The sequence below is a fragment of the Solanum dulcamara genome, chromosome 9, assembly GCF_947179165.1.
Source record: "Solanum dulcamara chromosome 9, daSolDulc1.2, whole genome shotgun sequence".
NCBI lineage: Eukaryota > Viridiplantae > Streptophyta > Magnoliopsida > Solanales > Solanaceae > Solanum > Solanum dulcamara.
The window spans coordinates 66,334,449-66,356,257 of NC_077245.1; the positions used below are offsets into that span (position 1 = coordinate 66,334,449).

Below are 21,809 nucleotides of genomic sequence, written 5' to 3' on the forward strand. Positions count from 1 at the left end.
ACGATGCTGTACATTGCTTTTTTTATAATATTCCCCAACCAGATTGGGTTTTTCTTATTTCTCTCTCTCTATTTTTTCTATTCTCCTCTCCCTTCTCTAAAAACCTCCGAACCAGCCCATATTTCCGTAGCCACCCACCGTACCCCTCCATTCCAACGCCGCCAAAGTCCTCCCACTCATACCGCTGCCTCATCAGTCCCCCTTCATCCCAGTCTATATGTTTCTCACTCTTGGTTTTAAGGTTAGGGATATTAACGCTATTTCTTTTTTTAAAATTGGAGTAATGTGTGATTGTTATTTAGTTTGTTGAATATATGTTATTAACATAGGTTTTTTTGTATATTGAATTGTGAATTAGTGAATGAATTGCTATAATTTTGATTTTGGGCTTAAATTTGAATTGGAGTTTTTTGAATTAGATTGTAAATTGGGTATCTTTTAATTGAAATTAAAGTGTTTTGAAATTGGAAGTTAGAATTAGTTGAAGTTTTTATGTTAGAAGTTAATTGAAATACTTGAATATAATATAGGATGTTTGAAAGTTTGATAGTTGAAATTGAAGTATCACGACCTCGATCGCCGTGACTGGCACCCACACTAACTCTCTGGTGGAAAAACCATGTTTTTTTACAGCCCAAACTAACAACATTCACAAGAGAAAAGCAATTTAAGGCACTAAACAGATTAAGTATAAGAAGAAGGGTGTTGATTCCCCATAAACTCAGTCAGCTTAACTAAACATGAAGAAATATATCCCTAGAATGTGAAAATTGATGTACCCAAGCTCTAATGAAAAAATCAGTCTAAAGGAAAAGGGATGCGTCCCCAATGTCATAAAATAAACAAGTGTTTTGAGAGTCAAGCTTTGAGTGAAGGACTAAGATATAGAAGAGCCCATAGTAGCCTGAAAGAATTGGTTCACCCTTGAACTCTGGTCACCTAGCGGTTTTCTATGTGAGGTCTCTTCGCAACCGGCTGAATATGCCCTATACTCAACAAAGACAGAGCAAGTATAGTATTAGTACAAAAAATCCATAGTATACTGGTAGGATCATGCGGTTAGCCAGTAAGCGAGTCATGGTAGGATCATGCGGCTAGCCAGTAAGCGAGTCATGGATAAGTAAACACAACACAATAAGCATATACATATTTATATCTATGCAAAATAGACTTAACCAATATCAGCTCATAACTAACAATATTATGTAATTGCACATAAGGGTCCTCTTATGGGAACTACAAACACTTATTTATGTGTTGAATCGTGACACCCAGTCTAAGGTTTGTGTAGGAACGTGACACTCGATTCAAATATATGTCAGAACATGAAAGCCGATCCAAATGTGTGTCGGATTGTGACACCCAATCCAAACATACAAGTTAGCCACAATCACAATGAATAGTTAAATTGTCATAGCATCCAAGAACAGGATTATTTCAAGTCATGGCTAGTAAGTAATCATTTTACGTAGTTTATAGCATTCTTCCCTATTCATATACACATATGTATACAGTAGAGTAATTTAGAAAGTACATGAATCACATATAGGGAACAAACCATCACCTACCTCAAATCAAGCTTTTGACAACTCTAATGTGCATGAGCTTTCCCTTTCTAGTTTTGTTTAGCTTATTCTTGGTCAAAACAATAAATAAATAGAAAGGTATGACAAAATTACCTAATTAACATGAATTAGAATATAATTCCCTTTCTAGGCCAAACCCATGATCCTAACCCCCATTCTAGGGCTACTTTCCACCATTAGTTTCAGGGCAAAACCTTCCCCTAATGATCACCACCAACAATTACAGGTTCTAGTAATTGAATTACAAGTTTAGGGAGTAATTTACTTACCTTTGACAAAAATTGTGGTGGAACTCAGTAGAAAATTTCCCTAGGTCTCTTCTGGTCTTTTAAGAATAAAGTGGGAATGACTAAAATCATTTTTGGACTTTTTTCTGACTTAAGTCATGTTCTGTCCTGGTCCAGCAGGACTATTCGGCCATAGAAGCCCTATACTAGCAGGATGCATAAACAAAGAGCTTAGAATTTAAGCTCCAAACTCCCATTTCACAACACACCCTTTCCCTATGACGTTCTAAATTATACCATGTGTGCCAAGATCAATTCCGGAAGCTTTACTCATCCAATTGCGATTTCGTAAAGCCTTATAGGCTCCTTAACATATTGGATATCAACTCAAATAATCAAATAAAATATTTGATCTCCCACTCATTACCGGGTCAAATAGACCGCACCTAACTCAGAATTCGTCCAAATCTGGCCTAGGCTCAAATTTTTCGAAGTCACTACCTAAGGTTTTCTAGCCTAGATTCCTTCCCTATTAGCTTATCCATAATGATGAGAGAAGGTCATTACATAAAGTCAGTAAAATATTGGACTTAAATTTTAGGACTTTAGATCTAATTAGAACTTAGAATATTTTTTTTTTGCTTAGAAATAGAAGGATTTTATTTAATTGTAAGAAGGTTCATCCATACAATGGAACTAATGCATGGGTTTATAGTTCGAAGCGTATCTCTTTCGAGTGCATTTTTTACAAAGGAAGGAGGTGCTTCGAAAACATAAGCTTTGTTGTAGATCATCTTTGGATACTTGAATTTAGAACTTGAAATTAGAACTTAGAACTTGAACTTAGAACTTTGAACTTAAAATTTTATTGAATTGTAGTACTTATCATATACTAATTAAGCTAATTAGAGTTAGATATCCAAAGTCATGAACTTGAGATTTAGGATTTTTGAAGTTGAACTTAGATATTGTTTTTGTTTTGTATAAATTTTGAACTTTAGACTTTAGAGCTAATTAAAACTTAGAACTTGAATTTAATTAGAACTTGAACTTAGAACTTAGAACTTAGAACTTGAATTTAGAATTAGAACTTAGAAATTTGAACTTGAATTTTTTTTGACTTTAGAAATCTTGTTGAATTTTATTTCTTATGAACTAATTAAGCTAATTAGAGTTAACTTAGATATTCAAAGTCAAGAACTTATACTTTAGGAATTTTGAAGTTGAACATAGAAAGTTTTTAGGTTTGTATATGTTTGAACTGTTTAGAATTTAGAAGTAACTAGAACTTAGAATTTCATGTGGTGATTAACTTGAACTTTACATACTTGAATTTTAGGATTTTAGAGCTTTATAAATTATTTTGGTTTGGATAAATTTGAACTTTTAGACTTTAGAATTAATTAATTAGAACTTTATGTTGTCACGAACTTGAACTTTAGATACTTGAATAATCCGATTTTAGAACTTTAATTTGTATATACTTGAAACTTAGAATTTTGTACTTATTTAACTTAGAATCATCTGACATGAATGTCATGAATTAGAACTTGTAATTACAACTTAATTATAACTTGAATTAATTATAATTTGAACTTAATTATAACTTGAATTAATTATAACTTGAACTTAATTATAGCTTGAATTAATTATAATTTGAACTTAATTAGAACTTGAACTTAATTATAACTTGAATTAATTAAGTTGTGAACTTAATTATAACATGAATTAATTAGAATTTGGATTAATTATAACTTGAATTAATTGGGTTGTGAACTTAATTATAACTTGAATTAATTAGGTAGTGAACTTAATTATAACTTGAATTAATTAGGTTGTGAACTTAATTGTAACTTGAATTAATTAGAACTTGAACTTAGGTTGTGAACTTTAGAAATCTCAATGAATTGTAGTTTTTATGAACTAATTAAGCTTGAATATACATAATTTTATAGATGGATCATCGTTTGTGGATGTATAACATGCATTATGAAGTTGATGGTGATTTGAAACCTGAATTTATTGACGGTGTAAGAAGTTTTATTGATCATGCAATGACACTTGATATTTTTAAGAGAAATAAATTGGTCAGGTGTCCTTGTTGTGAATGTAGGTGCTTGAAATATTTTAAGCCAGATACATTTATGGTTCATTTGTATGGTAATAGATTTAAGCCTAGATATTTTGTATGGATTGATCATGGAGGAACAGATAGATTGAATAATATATTTTATAATTTTTTGCCCATTGGTGAATATAATGTATTTTCACCACATGGTCAAATTAGGGTTGAACATGCTAGGGTTGCACATGATACGTTTCAACATGATAGAGTTCATGAAATGGTCAATGATGTTTTTGGGGTTTAAGGTGGGATGGAACCCAAGAAATACTTTGATGAAGCTCCTAATGAACAAGCAAGACGCTTCTATCAACAATAAGAAGAGGCTAGTCGTCCATTATGTGAAGGGAGTCTGCATTCTGCTTTGTCAGTTGTCGTTAGATATTATATTAAATCAGATTGGAGTGTTCCTCAGATTGGAGTCCTATGAACTGGTTAATCCAGAGTTTAACATACCTAAGACTTCTATCAAGTAAAGAGATTAGTTTCCAAGTGAGGATTATCGTATGATAAAATTCATTATTGTGTTAATGATTGCATGTTGTTCTACAGTACTGATAGTGAACTAGAAAATGGTAAGTTTTGTGGACATGCTCTTTATAAGAGGACGCTAGCTGGAAAGATGGTCCCAATTAAGGAGATGCATTATTTACCTCTGTCACGATCCCGATCCACTATGACTGGCACCTACACTAACTCTCTAGTGGGAGAAGTATTTTGAACAGCCCAACAACAGTATTTGCAAAGTAATCCCAAATTAAAGATGCAAAACGGGTGTAAAATAAGAATAAATGTTAAGTTCCCATAAACTCATAAACCAATTAGTTATCAACCCAAAATATGCAGAAGTAAACACATCCTAAGAACTAAAACTTATTCGTATCAAAACTCTAACCAAATATCAGTATAGAAAAGGAAAAACACAACCAAAATGAAGTAATAAAACTAAAATTGTTGTCTGAACATCTGATTTCTGGACAAAGGACTAAGACAAATGAGAAAGTCCATGGCAGAATGACAGAATAGATCACCCTTGGACTTGAACAAGATTTTTATTCCTTTAGGCTAGGTCTTTCTATAGTCGGCTAAATATGTCTTGTACTCAACAAAAGGCTGAGCAAGAATAGTATTAGTACACAAAAATAATAGTGTACTGGTAGGATTACACGGTTAGCCAGTAAGCGGATCATAGACAAGAAAACTTAACATATATATATATATATATATATATATATATATATATATATATATATATATATATATATATATATATATATATTACATATATATATACATATACAGAATAAGTTAATCACTCTCATTTCCAATCATATTCAGCAAGAACATAATCAATATATTTAACATGCTATAACTTCACAAAAGGGTCCTGTCGGGGGACCTACAAAAATCAACATAATCTCAGAACGTGACACTCGATTCAAATGTATGTCGGAATGTGACACCTGATCTAATTTATGTGTTAGAAAGTGACACCCGATCTAATCATACCAAAATCATCAACACATTCAGTATTTACAGCATTATATCACCAAGAACATGTTCATCACAAAAACAGGCCAGCTAGTGATTATTTCACATATAATCTAGCATGTCTCCCTGTTCATATACACATATGTATATCATGAAGCATTTTATCAAGTACATGAAACACATACGGAAAATAAAATTATCACCTACCTCAAATTCAAGTTTCAACAACCTTACAGTGCAAGAGTTTTCCTTTTCAAGTATGTTCCTCTTGTTCTTGATCTAGAAAATAGTAAATACATAGAAATGATCAACACAATGGCCTAACTTCCATGAAATTAACATAGTTCACATCCTAGGCCAAACCTATGATCCTAACCCTACCCTAGGGTTATGTTCTACTATTAATTTTTAGTTCAAAACCTCCCCTAATGATTCCAACCATAGTTTCTCGGTTTTAGGAATCAAAGGATGACTTTAGAGAGTAAAATCCTTACCTTAAGCGTGAAAATCCATGGGCGACTTAAGTCGCGACTGTCCCGCTCTAGTAGAATAAATCCCGCTCTAGCGGGATGCAAGGAAATAGAAAGCTTGAAGTTTGAGCTCCAAGCTCCCATTTCACAACACACCCCCTTCTCAAGACGTATTAAAATATACCCTTCATGTCAAATCCAATTCTGGAAGTCTTACTCGCCCGAATGCAATTCCGTGAAGCTGTAAATATCCCGTATCATCTTGTCTATCTTGTTCACATAAATTCCTGCCAGCTATTGTGCATTGTAGTCCACTCTAACTGGGATAAAGTATGCTAACTTTGTTAACCTGTCAACCACCACCCAAAACCAGGATAAAGTGTGCTGACTTTGTTAACTTATCAACCACCACCCAAATGAAGTCATATTTTTCCAAAGTCTTGGGAAGTCCCACCACGAAGTCCATGGCTATTATTTCTCACTTTCACCTAGGAATGGACATTCTTTGAAGAAAACCTGTAGCTCTTTGGTTCTCATATTTTACCTATTGGCAGTTCTGACACTTGGCTACATATTCATCTATATCTTTCTTCATACCAGGCCACCAATGTAACCGTTTAAACTCTTGATACATCTTAATCACTCCTGAGTGAATAAAGTATCATAAACTATGAGATTCAGACATAATTTTTTGAATTAGTCCATCTATCCGGCAAACACAAATCTTTCCCCTAAAGTGAAGCACCCCACCTACATCAAGTGTTGAGTCTTGAGTCTTGAGTCTTGCCCATCAACACTTTTCACATAATTTCATTTAAGTTAACATTTTCAAACTGCTTGGTCTTGATCTCTTCTATAAAAGTGGGCCTTAGATCAACTTCGGTCATTATCCCACCTCTATTTGAGATGCCTAGCCTCATGAATCTGACCTACAAAGCCTGAATTTCTCTAGCAAGAGGCCGCTTAAGAGCTCCCAAATAGGCTAGATGGCCCTTGCTAATCAGTTTCTGGATCAATGCGTCTGCCACCACATTATCTTACCTATATAGTATTGGATGGTGTCACCATAGTCTTTAAGCAACTTCATCCACCTTCGTTGTCTCAAATTCAAGTTCTTCTAGGTGAACATATGTTGTAAGCTGCGGTGATCAATAAATACCTCACACTTGATGCCATATAGATAATGTCTCTATATTTTCAATGCAAACACTACCACTACCAGCTCCAAGTCATGAGTCGGGTAGTTCTTCTCATGCACCTTCAATTGTCGCAAGGTATATGCTATAATATTCTTATCCTGTATTAACACAGTACCTAAATCGGAATGTGAAGAATCATAATAAATAATGAAGTCTTTACCTTCGACCGGCAGGGTCAAAATTAGTGTTGTGATTAGAAGAGTCTTGAGATTTTCGAAGCTCTTTTCACACTTGTTAGCCCACTCGAATGGCACCTCCTTTTTAGTCATCCTGGTCAAGTGAGTAGCAATAGAAGCAAAGTTTTTCATGAAGTGACGATAATAACTGTCCAGTCCCATAAAACTTCTAACTTCGGTCACGGAACAAGGCCTAGCCAAGTTGTGAACTGCTTTAATCTTTGCGGATCTACCACTACTCCTTCTTTTGAAACAACATGGCCTAAAAAGTCAATAAAATGCAACCAAAATTCACACTTAGATAATTTTGCATACAACTTTTTTCTTTCCAAAACACCTGTCACAATTCAAGCCTAGGGCCTAAATATGACACGGCGAATGAGACACCCGGAGGTACCTCACTCAAGCCTCTTAGCATTCATTTAGCTTTTCATAGGTAATGACATATAATAACAAGCTAAAATAAAAAGAGGAAACGAGACTAAGGGAAATATCATAGAACAAGAGTCATTACAACTTCAAAACATTTTCCATTTGTGTCCAAACATACCTCTACTAGTAGACTTAGCAGGGGCTAAGATATGTCCCTAGCTCACCCTCAAAATAAGTGTCAAGAAATGCCTTAATAGTAGTCTTAATGTTGTACATTACATAAGCTAGAATAAAAGGGATGTTATTCCTGAAACATGGGAACTCACCATAAGAAATCTTTAAACTAATCCAAGCTATCCACGTGAAGGAGATCAAAGAGGAACACCGGTCCCTACATAGTGATATTATTTAGGCAAAAGTATGTGTTAGTGCTTTTAATGTACTAAGTATGTAGGCATGCGTGACTTTAAAGAAACAATAAGACATTAGCATAATATGAAACATAATGCAATGCAAGCATAATCAATCATGTGCATAATATTTAAAAACCTTTATTTGTGGGGAGATAACCATAACTGACATTTAAGACCATACGAGCTATTACATGGAATCCAACATATCCCCCTACGTTGGCATGGAGAGATTACTTGACAGGTAGAACTCCGATCAACTTTAAACATTTTTTTAACTTTAACTTTATCATTTGATGGCTACAAAGGCCTAGTCGACAAAGGTTCTTATGGTGGCACATAGTTAATGCAATATGAGACTTTACTTAAGAACCCCTTCGATCGAGTCTCCATCTACATGCTACATTTGATGCTAGGTCAAATCCCATTGAATAATGTTTAAACATCAATATAAGCGTATGCATTACATAATTTTAACATTAAAACATCAATCGGTGGAATAGCTCATTAAAACCTTTGGTTTACAATATAATCACGGCTACCATACCCTATTTACCATCCTACTAATGAACTTGATTTATAAGAAAATTATCTCTACACTCAGTGATGGTATTTTGGGTACCATGCTAATCGAACCTACCTTTTGGAAAAATGTTCAAAAGCATTGACGGCATATAAAGATGTCATACATGTCATATCATAATCTTAAACATTTCATTTGATTCAATGTAAGGATTGTCCTTTCACATTGAAACCTTACTTTGGCTAAGAATCCCTCTCATCAATCAATCTTTCCATAAAGACTCCCTTTCATAAGCATTTACTTTCATAAAGGCATTGAAAGGTTTTTGTGAAATGAACCCACCATATATGCCTTATAACTCTTTTCAAGCCTTCATATAGGCACTTTACTAACATCATAACTTCAAATATATCATAATTTGTTCATTTAAAGTCATCATGTAAAAGCCTATTATATTTTATCATTTAAAATTTAAAAGATAGTTTCAGAAAATATTTGGGCTCCATGGGTGTAAGGACCAATGGATGAAAAACCACATACCTTGAGGGAAACAAAATTCCTAAGAATACTTGAGGAAGAAAGGATAATTGAAGATTCCTTGAGATGAACCCTATCTTGGCTTGAAACTCTTGGGAGAGTTTGAGAAGAGAGAATTTGTGTTTGGTAAGTTGGAGTGAAAGAAAATGAGGGCTTTGAAGGGTATAGGGTCTTTAGATAGCTGAAATTTCCCCTCAAAACGACACCACTTTGGGTTAAAATGCAAGAAAAGACTAAAATGTCCCTTTAAAGATCTGGCCAAAACTGCTTACGGTCAGTGATGCCCACCACGGACCATGGTAGGGTCTCATGGTAAAAGACTTGAAAAATTATTTTGGAATGTGTTGTAGAAAAGTCTCTGAACCTTTTTCACGAACGGCCACTACAGACCTTACTGAGGTTCACGAAAGACCTCCACGGGTCGTGGTGCTCACCAATAATCCAAGGGCATAAACTGTTTGGAAAAGTGGCTTTCATAGATGGCCACTATGGACCGTATTGAGTTTCACGGAAGGCCACCACGAGTCATGGTCCTCTTCTGTTTGAACAACTTTACTAAAATGGCCATAAAGTTTTACTCCAAATGAGGCAAACTGGGTGACGTTGGAAAAAAAACTCAAATCCCCTTAATTTGATAGGCCATAGACCACCTAACTCTTAATATTCTGAGAGATATGGTCTCTTAAAGTTGAACCTTATACGGACTCGTCTGAAAATTTAATTGATAGAAATTTTTTGGACTTAGTTTGGTTTTAGAGATCCATTATGACCCTAAACCGCATCTAATACCCTTCAAATACTTAGAAATTGATTTTAACTCATATGTAAAATTAGAAGTCATTGAGTTCAAGTCTATATGTATTGAAGAATGGTTCGGGTCTTAGCATAGAAATTTTTGGGGTGTTACAACACCTAAGATAATTTGGAGATGATCTACATATTCCCGTTCACTCTTTGAATATACCAATATGTTATCTATAACCACTATAATAGCTTGAACACCTTATTCATCAAATTCATGAAGGCTGTAGGTGTATTGGTCAATCCAAAGGACATCACTAAAAATTCATAGTGCCCGTACCTGGTTCTAAAAGCCATTTTGGGCATATCTTCGGGCCTGATTTTTAACTAATGATACCCAGACCTGAGATTAATATTTGAGAAGACTGAAGCACCATGCAACTAACAAAAAAGGTCATCAATACGAGGCAAAGGGTATTTATTTCTGATGGTAACCTTATTCAGTTGTCGGTAGTCAATGCACATTTTTATACTACCATTTTTTTTCTTGACAAACAACAACGGAGCACCCCAAGGGGAGGCACTAGGATGAATGAACCCCTTGTCAAGAAGCTCCTGAATCTGAGCCTTAAGCTTTGTCAACTCTGCTGGAGCCATACGGTAGGGATGAATGGAAATTAGACAAGTACCCGGCTCTAAGTCAACACAGAAATCTATATCTCAGTCAGAAGGCATACCAGGAAAGTCTGAAGGGAAAACTTTCAAAAATTCACACACTACTGGAATAGACTCATTAGTAGGAGACTTTACATCCACATTACGAATATGGGCCAAATAAGTCAAACAACCCTGCCCCATTATTTTTCTAGCCTAGAAAAGATATAACTTTAGCTGGCTTTGGCTTGTACACCCCTTCTCACTCTAATCTTTCCCTCTTTGAGATCTCTAGAGCAACAGTTTTTGCATTATAATTAAGTATAGAAAAGTAGGGGGATAACCAAGTCATGCCTAAAATCATATAAATATCTGTCATGTCTAAAATCACTAATTCAACCTAATTTTGGTATACATAAACACAACAGAACAAGCACAATACATGGGTTACTATAACTGACTCTCCAACAGAGGTAAAAGTATGAACAAGGGCATCTAATATATCACACGGTGAATCAAAATCCAAGGAATATTTCACAGACATATAAGAATAAGTAGAACCCGAATCAAATAAAATAGTAACCATCCGATCAGAAATAAGAATAGTAACTATGATAACTGGGTCAGATGCCTCTGCCTCGATCTTGCCTGGTAATGCATAAAACTAAGCTCGATTATCCTGATGGGCTACCTCCTTCCCTGGCTGGGATGCTCCTCGACCTGCACTACTATTACCTCATCCCCTACGGCCTCTCGAATTTCCTCCTCGCCCAACCTGTGGACATCCTCTACCGTTGGTCCCCCCAGCTGTTGGTACCACTGCTCTAGCCTATTGGGGTGCTGAAAATGTCCTATGGGGGTAAGGGTAATCCCTTTGTATATGTCCCAACTCTCCATAATTAAAACAACCTCGATTAAAAGATGGGCGACTACCTGAGAATGATTCTCCTTGGATCTCATGGGCTGGATGGTGCTGTGGAGTACTTGAAAAAGTGTTAATAGAAGCATGCAGTGCAGACTGAATTAGCCGAGCTGCAATCGCTGGCTTGCCTGACTCTCTAGATTAGGATCGCTAGAAATTTCCTGTGCTCTTGGGCTTCTTAGCCAAAGCTTTGGCTTGCCCATCTCTTTTCATACCTTCAACCTTTTTAACAAAGTCCATGACTTTATTGAATCTCCTGCTAAAGAAATCATATGGATGAACAGTACCTGCAACTCGAGGTTTAACCCCTTCACGAACAACCAGATACTCTCCTCCTCTGTAGTGACTAGCTGAGTAGCATACCTAGATAATGCATGAAACTTGGCCTCATAAGCAGCCACTAAAAACCCTCCCTTCTTAAGGGCCATAAACTTAGCCTTCTTTCTTGCTTGACCCTCTAGACTAGGATCCCTAGAAATTTCCTGTGCTCTTGGGCTTCTTAGCCAAAGCTTTGGCTTACCCATCTCTTTTCATACCTTCAACCATTTTAACAAAGTCTATGACTTTATTGAATGTCCTGCTAGAAGAAGTCATATGGATGAACAGTATCTACAACTTGGGGTTTAACCACTTCACGAATAACCAGATCCTCTCCTCCTCTGTAGTGACCAGCTGAGTAGCATAACTAGATAATTTATAAAACTTGGCCTCATAAGCAGCCACTAATAACCCTCCCTGCTCAAGGTCCATAAACTTATCCTTTTTTCTATCCCTCAAGGTACGGGGCACATACTTTTCTAGAAATAGAGCATGGAAATGAACCTAAGTGAGTAGAGGCAACACATTTTCACATAAGCCCTCCACCACTTCTTGGCCTCACCTATAACTAAAAAGTCACAAACTTTACTCCATGTTGGTGCACTATACCCAGATTGTGCAACCTTTCGTAACAATCAAGAATAAACTCATAAACATTTTCATTTTTAGTACCATAGAAGACTGGAGGTTTGAGTTTGAGGAACTTGGTGAGCATGTCATGCTCAGTACTAGTCATTACTGTACCCATGAGTGGTCTGAAGAATATATCAGTGTCTACCACATCATCTACTCGCTCAGCTGCAGTAGCAACAGGACGAGCAACATGATTTAGTGATGCAGGCATGGTGGGAATGGCTTGAGTACAGGCCAACCCACTCAAGAATGGGATGATCTGCTGGGCTAGTATGGGTCAAGAGAGGGAAATCAACAGCCCGTCTGAGTGTCCTCCTCCCGTTTAGCATGCTCTTCTTTCTCTCCAACTTCTACCTCTCCCTCTAACTCATTCTGGGGAGCAGGAGGAGTCTCACCTACTAGCACCTCCTCAATCAAAACCTTCACTCTAGCAGGTGTTTCTCTCCCTCTGCCCCTGCCTTGCCTCCCTCTCCTACCTCTACCTCATCCTCTCCCTCAAATAGTAGACTCTTCCTCTGGATACACTAGAGATATAGTCTATACACCATTATAACGAGTATTAACCATATGCATACAAGAGAGTGAAAGAGGTTAGATACCAATTTGGATCACCAGATACCAATTGGAAACAAGTTATAGCACGAAGGAAAGAAGATTACGAATCTTTTCCTAAAGTCCTATAGCTTATTGAAGAAAAGTATAGACATCTTCGTACAGTTTTGTATGACTCTACTAGACTCATTTTTGTATGATGAGATCAACAAACCTAGTCTCTGATACCAAGTTTTTCATGCCCTCGACCCACCATGACTGGAACCCACACTAACTCTCTGGTGGGATAACCATTCTAAACAGCCCAACAACACTAATCACAAAGTAATCCCAAATTTAAAGATGCAAAATAGGTGTAAAACAAGAATAAATTAAGTTCACATAACTCAGAAACCAACCAGTTATCAATCCAAAATATGCGAAAGTAAATATATCTAGGAACTAAAACTCGTCCATATCAAAACTCTAACCAGATATCATTATAGAAAAGGGGAAACACTCCCAAAATAAAGTAATAATACTAAAACAGTTGTCTGAAAATTTGAGTCCCAGATGAAGGACTAAGACAAATGAGAAAGTCAACGACAACATGACAGAATAGCTCACCCTTGGATTTGAACAAGATTTCTATTCCTCTAGGTGAGGTCTCTCCATAGTCGGCTGAATATGCCCTGTACTCAACAAAAGTGAGAGAAAGAGTAGTATCCATACACAAAAATAATGGTGTACTGATAGAATTACACGGTTAGCCAGTAAGCAAATCATAGAAATGAAAACTCAACATAACAGAGTATATATACAGAATAAATTAACCAATCTCATCTCTAATGTTACACCCCACATCTTTGAACTCGGAATGTTCCTTAAGTTACTTAGAAGCTAGTATGTGAGCTACTTAAGTTACGACCCTATTGAACAACTCTAAGAAGGGAGAATGGGACACCCCGTGGTAGGGAAGATTGGAAATAGGGTCAAGAGAAGTCGGAAGGAGTTGGAGGCCAAGTAACGAGTCGTAGAACTCGACTTATCTACGTAAACTAATAAGTTAGAAGTCTTACATACTTAAGCTATTGGAGTACATACCAAGCTTGTGTAGCATGGGTTACATAGGCTCTTAAAATAAGACAAGATTACGAACCTACGAGAGGGAGAAAAAACTAGTTTCCGAACTTACGAAAGTCAAGCAAGGAGGTGACAAGCAAGCACCTCAAGCAAGCAGGTGACTCACCTACCTACTTGGGGGGGTGGACCCCGCTGCCACGTGGTGGCGTGTGATAGGCCGCATGAGCCTAGGTGGCGTCCTAGGGGGCTGCCACGTGGCACCTTCTAAAGAGGGGTATATATGTGGATTTGGATGACTATTAAGTCATTCTTATTCCATTTGAAGCTGAAACTCCAGCAACCAAAATAGAGAGAAAACGTGAGAGGAAGAGGCAGCCATGGTTTGAAGACTTTGAGGTGAGTTCTTCAATTTTCCTCCGTGAATTAATTATCTACAATGTTTTTCAACCATGTGGGGGTGTATACATGTGTCTTAGGATGCCTACGGAACCATGGTTTCAGTTTACACTTGGAAAGAAATAAGAGAAAGTTGAAGGATAAAATGTTAACAACTAATTAACCAACCCGTTTTTGGAAGGGACTGTTGTTAGTAATATTGGTATAACTTCTTGTGTATAGCTTCGTGTCGGGTGATTCAGTATGTTTTGGAAAGGTATTTCATGGTTCTATAACTTTCATTTAGACTCCAAAATCCAGTTTTACTTGTATCAGCTCGAAAAAGGGTGATGAAGTGTAGAGGAGGTACTGCCCAGATTTTGGTTTTGGAAATCTTACACGGACTGCTGTTGGTGTTTTGGTCATATATTTTCATACAAAATTGTTGTAGAGGTAATTAAAAATTATTTGTGACCTTGATACACATGTCTATAACTTTCATTGAGGACACAAATCCTGTTTCCCTCAATTACCCCTCCGAAACTAAGCGACAAATAAGACAGTGGGCTGTCCAGATTTCACATTTTGGATAGTTTTGGCGAGTTTGACAAGTTTAACGTAAGGTAAGACCTTTAATTTTTAAATTGGAGTTTATGGTATTGTTATATGGTGTATTACACCCCTTGCATGCTTCTGGAAGATTAAGAACGTCGTAGAAATGCTCGACGTTCGAAATAAACTAAATTGGAATCGCTATAGTTAAATTGTCGTCGAAGGATAGTGTTGTTCGTGTGAGGTGCTGCTGCAGAGGTTTGATGTGTTGTTGCAGGGACTAAATATGTTCTAATGTGGGTTAGGGTGCTTCTAGTTGAATCCACACGACCCCTCGTTGCGTATAATGAAAGGCGTTACAAAATAAAGGCTAGACGCCCTATTGTGCTACCGTATTTTTGAATAAGTCGTTTGGAGTTTATGTTGTATATTGTTGGTCTGAATTGATGCAGGTTGTTGTTGTTGGTTGGATGTAGGTCTTAGGGACCTAATTGTAAATTTGGATAGGGCACATTATAGGGGAGGTGCTGCCTAATTTTCGTCGACGCCTTAGCGAATAACAGAACTTGTCGGGGAAACGACTAAGGAAATAGATTCCATTAATACTAAGATGTAACCTGGGGTGCTGGAAAGTAAAAGGCGTTGATATTCATACTACTTTCATGTTGAATAGGTTCAAAGGACGGTGAGGCAAGCAGGATAAGGAATAATTCAGACAAGGTATGTAGAGCTTTCTCTTGGCATGTTTTGGTATAAGTTCGTATAGCTATCTTTCTTTCCTTTTGGCAATGTTTAGCCTTAAGTGGATTGTATATGAAGTGTGGGGATAATTCCATTCCCAGAATTCCGAGTATGCCTCATAACCCCTATCCACTGTTCAGTATTAGAGTTCCTGTGAGGGTTAAGTATTGCCTAGTAGGGCTTCTATATGTCAGAATGTAATGTGTGGGAAGCTATCTCTCATTTCCATTGAGATGTATTTGATACGAAAATGAGATTACGATGCCATAGTGGTTCACCGAGCCCCATGAAGGGCCGGGTACGAAATGTATAATGAAGATCACCTAAAGGAAAGTACAAATCATATAGAGCTTGTTCTCTTTCTTCTTTTGGGCATGTCCTTGATTTAGTTGTAAGTTGAATCTGATCTGAACTCCGAGGCAACTCCATTCTGAAACATCTCTTAATTACTTCTAAATATTGAATTCCTATAATAGTCAAACTGTTTCTCTGGAACTCTTAAGTGAATAGTCTTACTTTGGTATATATCTAGGAACCTCGAGATATAATTAGTGTAGCCCCTAATGGCATTTAGAGGGCGGCTAGAATGACTATACTGTTACTCGAATTCTTAGACAATAACTTAGTCCTCTTATATAGTTGAGTCTTGGATAATGATTTAAGCTGTGTTTGGTTTCTCACTACTCTACTCGTGTATACTGTAACACATCTTCTCCGAGTCCCGGGCCGGTTAACCGATTCGTGCAATTCACTGTATTATTCACCGAGTCACTCGCTAGAGGGCCGGCATCTGTATGTATATATATGATGGCCTGGGTCCTGGTACTGATACTATAATGATGTCCTGGGGCCTGATACTGATACTATGATGATGGCCTGGGGCCTGGTACTGATACTATGACGATGGCCTGGGGCCTGATACTGATACTATATATATGATTCACCGGACCCCTGACGGGGCCAGTTATATTGAAAATTTGAGCATGCATGTTTTTGTGATTCACAGAGTTCTGGTACATGTTTTCTGATTTGACATTTTATCCCCTACTTCTCTACTTCAGATATGCTTCCAGTTGTATCATGTTATGTTTTACATACTCAGTACATATGTCGTAATGACCCCCTTTCTCGGGGGGCTGCATTCATGACCGCAGGTACAGATACAGGTTTGGGATTCTGTTATCTTAGGATTCCATGCGGCTCAGCTGAAAGAGGCTCCATTGTTTCGGGGCCTAGTTTTGGTATTGTCCACTGATGTATAGAATTGTTTTATCCATTCGGGGGTACAGCGGGGGCCTTGTCCCGCCATATGTTGTCATTTATATTCTTAGAGGTCTGTAGACATGTATATGTGGGTTGTATATGTCAGTTTGATTCAGCTGGGTCTATGTGATATATGATATATGTTATTATGTTATGGCAGCCTTGTCGGCTTGCGCGCCCTGTCATGTTGTGATATAAAAGAAAAGGGCTACAGATTTATGAAAATGTTGTCGTCCAATGGGGCTCTGTTATATAATATTGTTTTATTTATAGTTCAATTTGATAACAGCTGGTAGTTGGGTATATGGGGGGTCCAGGTCGGGCCCCAATCGTGGCCTACGGGGTTGGGTCGTGACATCCAATCATATTAAGAAAGAACACAATCAATAACTTTAACATACTATAACTTCACATAAGGGTCCAGTCAGGGGACCTACAAACAATCAACTTTGTGTCGGAGCATAACTCCCGATCCAAATGTATGTCAAAACGTGACACCTGATCTAATTTATGTGTCATAATGTGACACCCGATCAAATCATACATAATCACTAATACATTTAGTATTTACAGCATTATATCACCAAGAACAAGTTATCAAAAAAATATGCCAGAAGTGATCATTTCACACATAATATAGCATGTCTCCCTATTCATATACACATATGCATATCATGAAGCAGATTAGCAAGTATATGAAACACATACGGGAAACAAAACCATCACCTACCTTAAATTCAAGCTTCAACAATCTTACAGTGCAAAAGTTTTCCCTTTTCGAGTTCGTTCATCTCGTTCTTGGTCTAGAAAATAGTAAATGTATAAAAAAGATCAACAGGCCTAACTATCATGAAATAAAACATAATTCACATCCTAGGCCAAACCCATGATCCTAACCCCACCCTAAGGCTATTTTTCACCATTAGTTTTTAGTTCAAACCCTCCCCTAATGATTACTAACCACAGTTTCTAGGTTCTAGGAATCAAATGATGAATTTAGGGAGTAAAATCCTTACCTTAAGTGTGGAAATCCATGGGAAATTTATGAAAATTGCCTAGGTCACCTCCTGAAGTCTTAGAAACTATTTTTGCAGAAAAAGACCATTTCTGCGATTTTTTCTGACTTACGTAGCGACTGTCCCGCTCTAGCATGATCCATCCCGCTCTGGCAAGTTGCAAGGAAATAGAGAGCTCAAATTTTGAGCTCCAAGCTCTCATTTCACAACACACCCCCTTTCCAAGATGTATTAAAATATAACCTTCATGTCGAATCTGATTTTGGGAGTTTTACTTACCCGAATACGATTTTGCAAAGTTGTAAATGTACTGTATAATATTGACTATCATATTATCTAAATAAATCATAAATTCTCTCTTCCGTAATTCATATGGTCATCCTAGACTTCACCTTACTTAGAATTCGTCCAAGTCTGGCCTAGGCTAAATTTTTTAACCAAAGTTTTCTTGCCCTAAATCCTTCCTCATTGTCTATCCCTAGTGATGGGAACAGTTCGTTACAACCTCTTATTTATAGATTAAATAGGTTGTACGCATTTATAAGGTATGCCCCTCATATGAGATGTCATCGTGAATATAGAAGGCCACGGGTGTCTTGTCTCATCCATCTGATGGAGAAGCATGGAAGCATTTTGATAGCATGTATCCTGATTTAGCTAGTGAACCAAGAAATCTTAGATTGGGTTTGTGTACAAATGGTTTTACACCATTCTCTAATGTTGTCTCACCTTATTCTTATTGTCCTGTATTTCTTACTCCGTATAATCTTTCTCCTAAAATATGCATACAAGTCTATACATCTTTCTAAGTTATGTTATTTCAGATCCTCTTAATCCTAAAAATTTGATTGATGTCTATTTACATCCATTAATAAATGAGTTTAAATAATTGTGGTTTGAAGGCGTCATGACTTGTGATATCAACTAAGCAAAAAAAAATTATGTGTTCTTCTTTAATGTGGACTATTAATGACTTTTCTGCATATGGGATGTTGTCTAGTTGGATGACAGCTGGAAAGCTAGCTTGTCCACATTGCATGAAAAATAGTAAGGCATTCACTTTAAAGCATGGCAGAAAAAATACATGGTTTGATTATCATCGTCAGTTCTTGCCAATGGACCATGAGTTTAGAAAAATAAAAAATGCATTTAGGAAAAATAAGATTGAAACTAACCACCCACCTCCATTGCTCACAGGGCATCAAAATTGGGAGAGAGTTTCTCAATTGCCTAAAGTTACAAAAGGTGATACTGATCCTTTGTTTCCCTTGATATCAATTTTTAATCAAAATTATTGGGGATTTAAAGAGCATGGAAATCGAGGCTTAACTAGTATGGAAATGCAATCAGTTGAGACATATATTTTATTTAATTGTCTAAAGATTCAACCATATCTCGAGTAAGTATTAAAGTATGTTATCAAATTTCATACTAATAAGTGTTTATTAACTAACGAAAAATTTAAATGTACAATTACCATCTATGAAGCCATATATACGAGGTTTCCAACATGGCTAAAAGTATATATAAGTGTGCAAGCTTACATTGAATCAATAACTATAATAATGTTTTCAATTTATACTAAATTGTATTATTTTGAACAATAATATGCAGGTTTGCGCTAAACATTCAAATGTCAAACATTTACAATTAGTAAGAGAAATTGCACTTGGACCTGAATCTCAAATTCAAACAATGAATAAGTATTGTGTGAATGATTTTAAGTTTCAAACTGAACAAGTTTCTAGGTTTAAGAAAACTAATAATAGGGTGTCTATATACAAGGTGATGTTGATGGTACTGTCCAGACTATTGAATATTTTGGTGTTCTTCATGAGATTATTAAAGTAAGGTATTCAGGCTGGCCAAAAAAATTATATTGTTTCGATATAAGTGGTTTGACCCATCATATAGAGGCCCAAGGATGGACCAACAACATAATATAATTGAATTTAAGCATATCAGACAATACAGAAGTTATGATCCTTTTATAATTGTACAAAATGCAAAGCAAGTCTAGTATGCTCCATATATGTTGCGTAGATACAAGTCTGATTGGTGGATTGTAATAAAAACAAATCATGTGGGAAGAATTGAAATTAAAAATATGTTAGATTTGGCGTACCAAAATGATGTTACACTTGTTCAACAACAAGTTGATGTTGAATTAGAAACCACATTAGAACATCCTCAACACATATTAGAAGATGTTTCTAATGATGAGATAATGGCAAATGTTGAGGAAAAGATAAATAAGGATGAAAAATGCAATGAATCATTCGAGGAGGAAGAATGGGACGATGAAAAAGAAACAACTGAGGAGGGATAATGGGAGAATATTAACGAAAATGAAACAAGCGATGAGGAAGAGTGGTAAAATAATAGCTTATAGCTAGTATGTAAGCTAATTTATTTCTTTAATACAAATTTTACTTAATCATTTTTATATATTATATTATAATTTACATACAGATGTCTGATGATGGTGATAGATGTAGGAATCATCTTGGGGTGACCCAGCCTAGTTCGAGTAGGAAAAAGAAATATAGGAGGCCTATAGAGGCTGGGAATATACCAGGCTTTGTTTCATCTGCGCCGGATCATATAGAGCAGTGCAGCACTGATATGCATATATATGCTATTCCATTTGGGACAGCAAATCCCTTAGATTATCACCCTCATTAGCAAAGACTAGATGATTCTTCTTCTTCATCACAGTTCTTACCTCCACATTGCTACACCATCTTACCTATGGAGGCTTATCGTCAACCACGACCAATAGAATATCCTCTGCGATGCCATCTCTATCTCCATCTTCCTCAAATATGGAATCTCCTCACCTGTCTCCCATAGGACTTAGAGACACGAGTACTGAGTCAGGTGCTATGGCTGTTACTCCTCAATTAACTCAGCATTATGTGTCTCCTAGTGTATTATATTCACACTCACCTCCTCCTGTTTCTACACCCGATGAACTGTTTGAGCTAGCACCTGGGCAGAAGGATAGGCTCAGGAGAGTCATGATTGAGCCTAATGGATCACCATAATTTTCTTTATTTAATTTATTTCTTCACTGTTAATTTATAATCTATGAACTAACATGTTTATCTTGCAGGTGGCATCCTTCTACACAACCTGCTAGGACTCTATAAGAGAGTGTTAGGAGGCTTTATATAACGCCCTATCACTCTTGGCACGAGATTCCAAATAGTATACGACAGGCCATGTTTAATGAATTTAAGGTATATATATGTTTGCTTATAGAGTTTTTATTTAATTAGCCTATCTATTTTTTATTATACTTTATTACTTATCTAAGGCTACTAATTATTTTTTTCAGAATTTATGTACTTGACAACCGAAGTACTATATGGTCATTGCAATCACAATTGAGAGAAAAGCGATCGCTAGACTATCTAGCTGGCTTAAGTTGGCCCAAAATTTCATGACACCTATGAGTTGGATGTTACCACATATTTTTGAGGAGTTGTGTCATTATTGGGAAATCGATGAATTCAAGGCCATGTCCGATCAAGCCAAAAAAGCTAAAGGCAGTTTAAAGGGTGGCTTCTTGACATCGGAGATGCAAAAAATGTTGGAACGATTACAAGGGAGATGGTAAATTTTCTAAATTTGAAATTTTAATTCATATAAATTTAGTTCTTTAAATATCATTTGATTAATATCATCTAAAATTGTATTTTTATTTATAGGAAAAAGAATTGGGGCACGAAATTATCATTGTATCCCTATCATTAGTGCCCTTGAGTATTATTTGTTTAGTTTGTGTGGTTGAATGTGTTAGAGTCTTAACAAATAGTAAAATGGGCATATTCTTGAGTTTTATAGAGTTAAGAGGTAAAAATA

At 36.4% G+C, this 21,809-nt stretch overlaps 1 long non-coding RNA gene across 3 annotated transcripts; it reads right to left on the bottom strand.

Annotated features, from left to right (window-relative positions):
* Positions 1 to 689: 689 nt before the first annotated feature.
* On the bottom strand, positions 690 to 17,859 carry LOC129903164 (uncharacterized). 3 transcript variants are annotated; one of them, XR_008770215.1, is made up of 5 exons: positions 17,657 to 17,859; positions 13,540 to 13,604; positions 7,970 to 8,034; positions 7,256 to 7,533; positions 690 to 986 (listed from the first exon to the last, which is right to left on the bottom strand). It is a non-coding gene; the product is annotated as an uncharacterized LOC129903164 (long non-coding RNA). The 3 variants fall into 3 exon arrangements; XR_008770213.1 differs by lacking the exon at positions 17,657 to 17,859 and having other exon boundaries at positions 13,540 to 17,562; XR_008770214.1 differs by lacking the exons at positions 7,256 to 7,533; positions 17,657 to 17,859 and having other exon boundaries at positions 13,540 to 17,562.
* Positions 17,860 to 21,809: the final 3,950 nt, after the last annotated feature.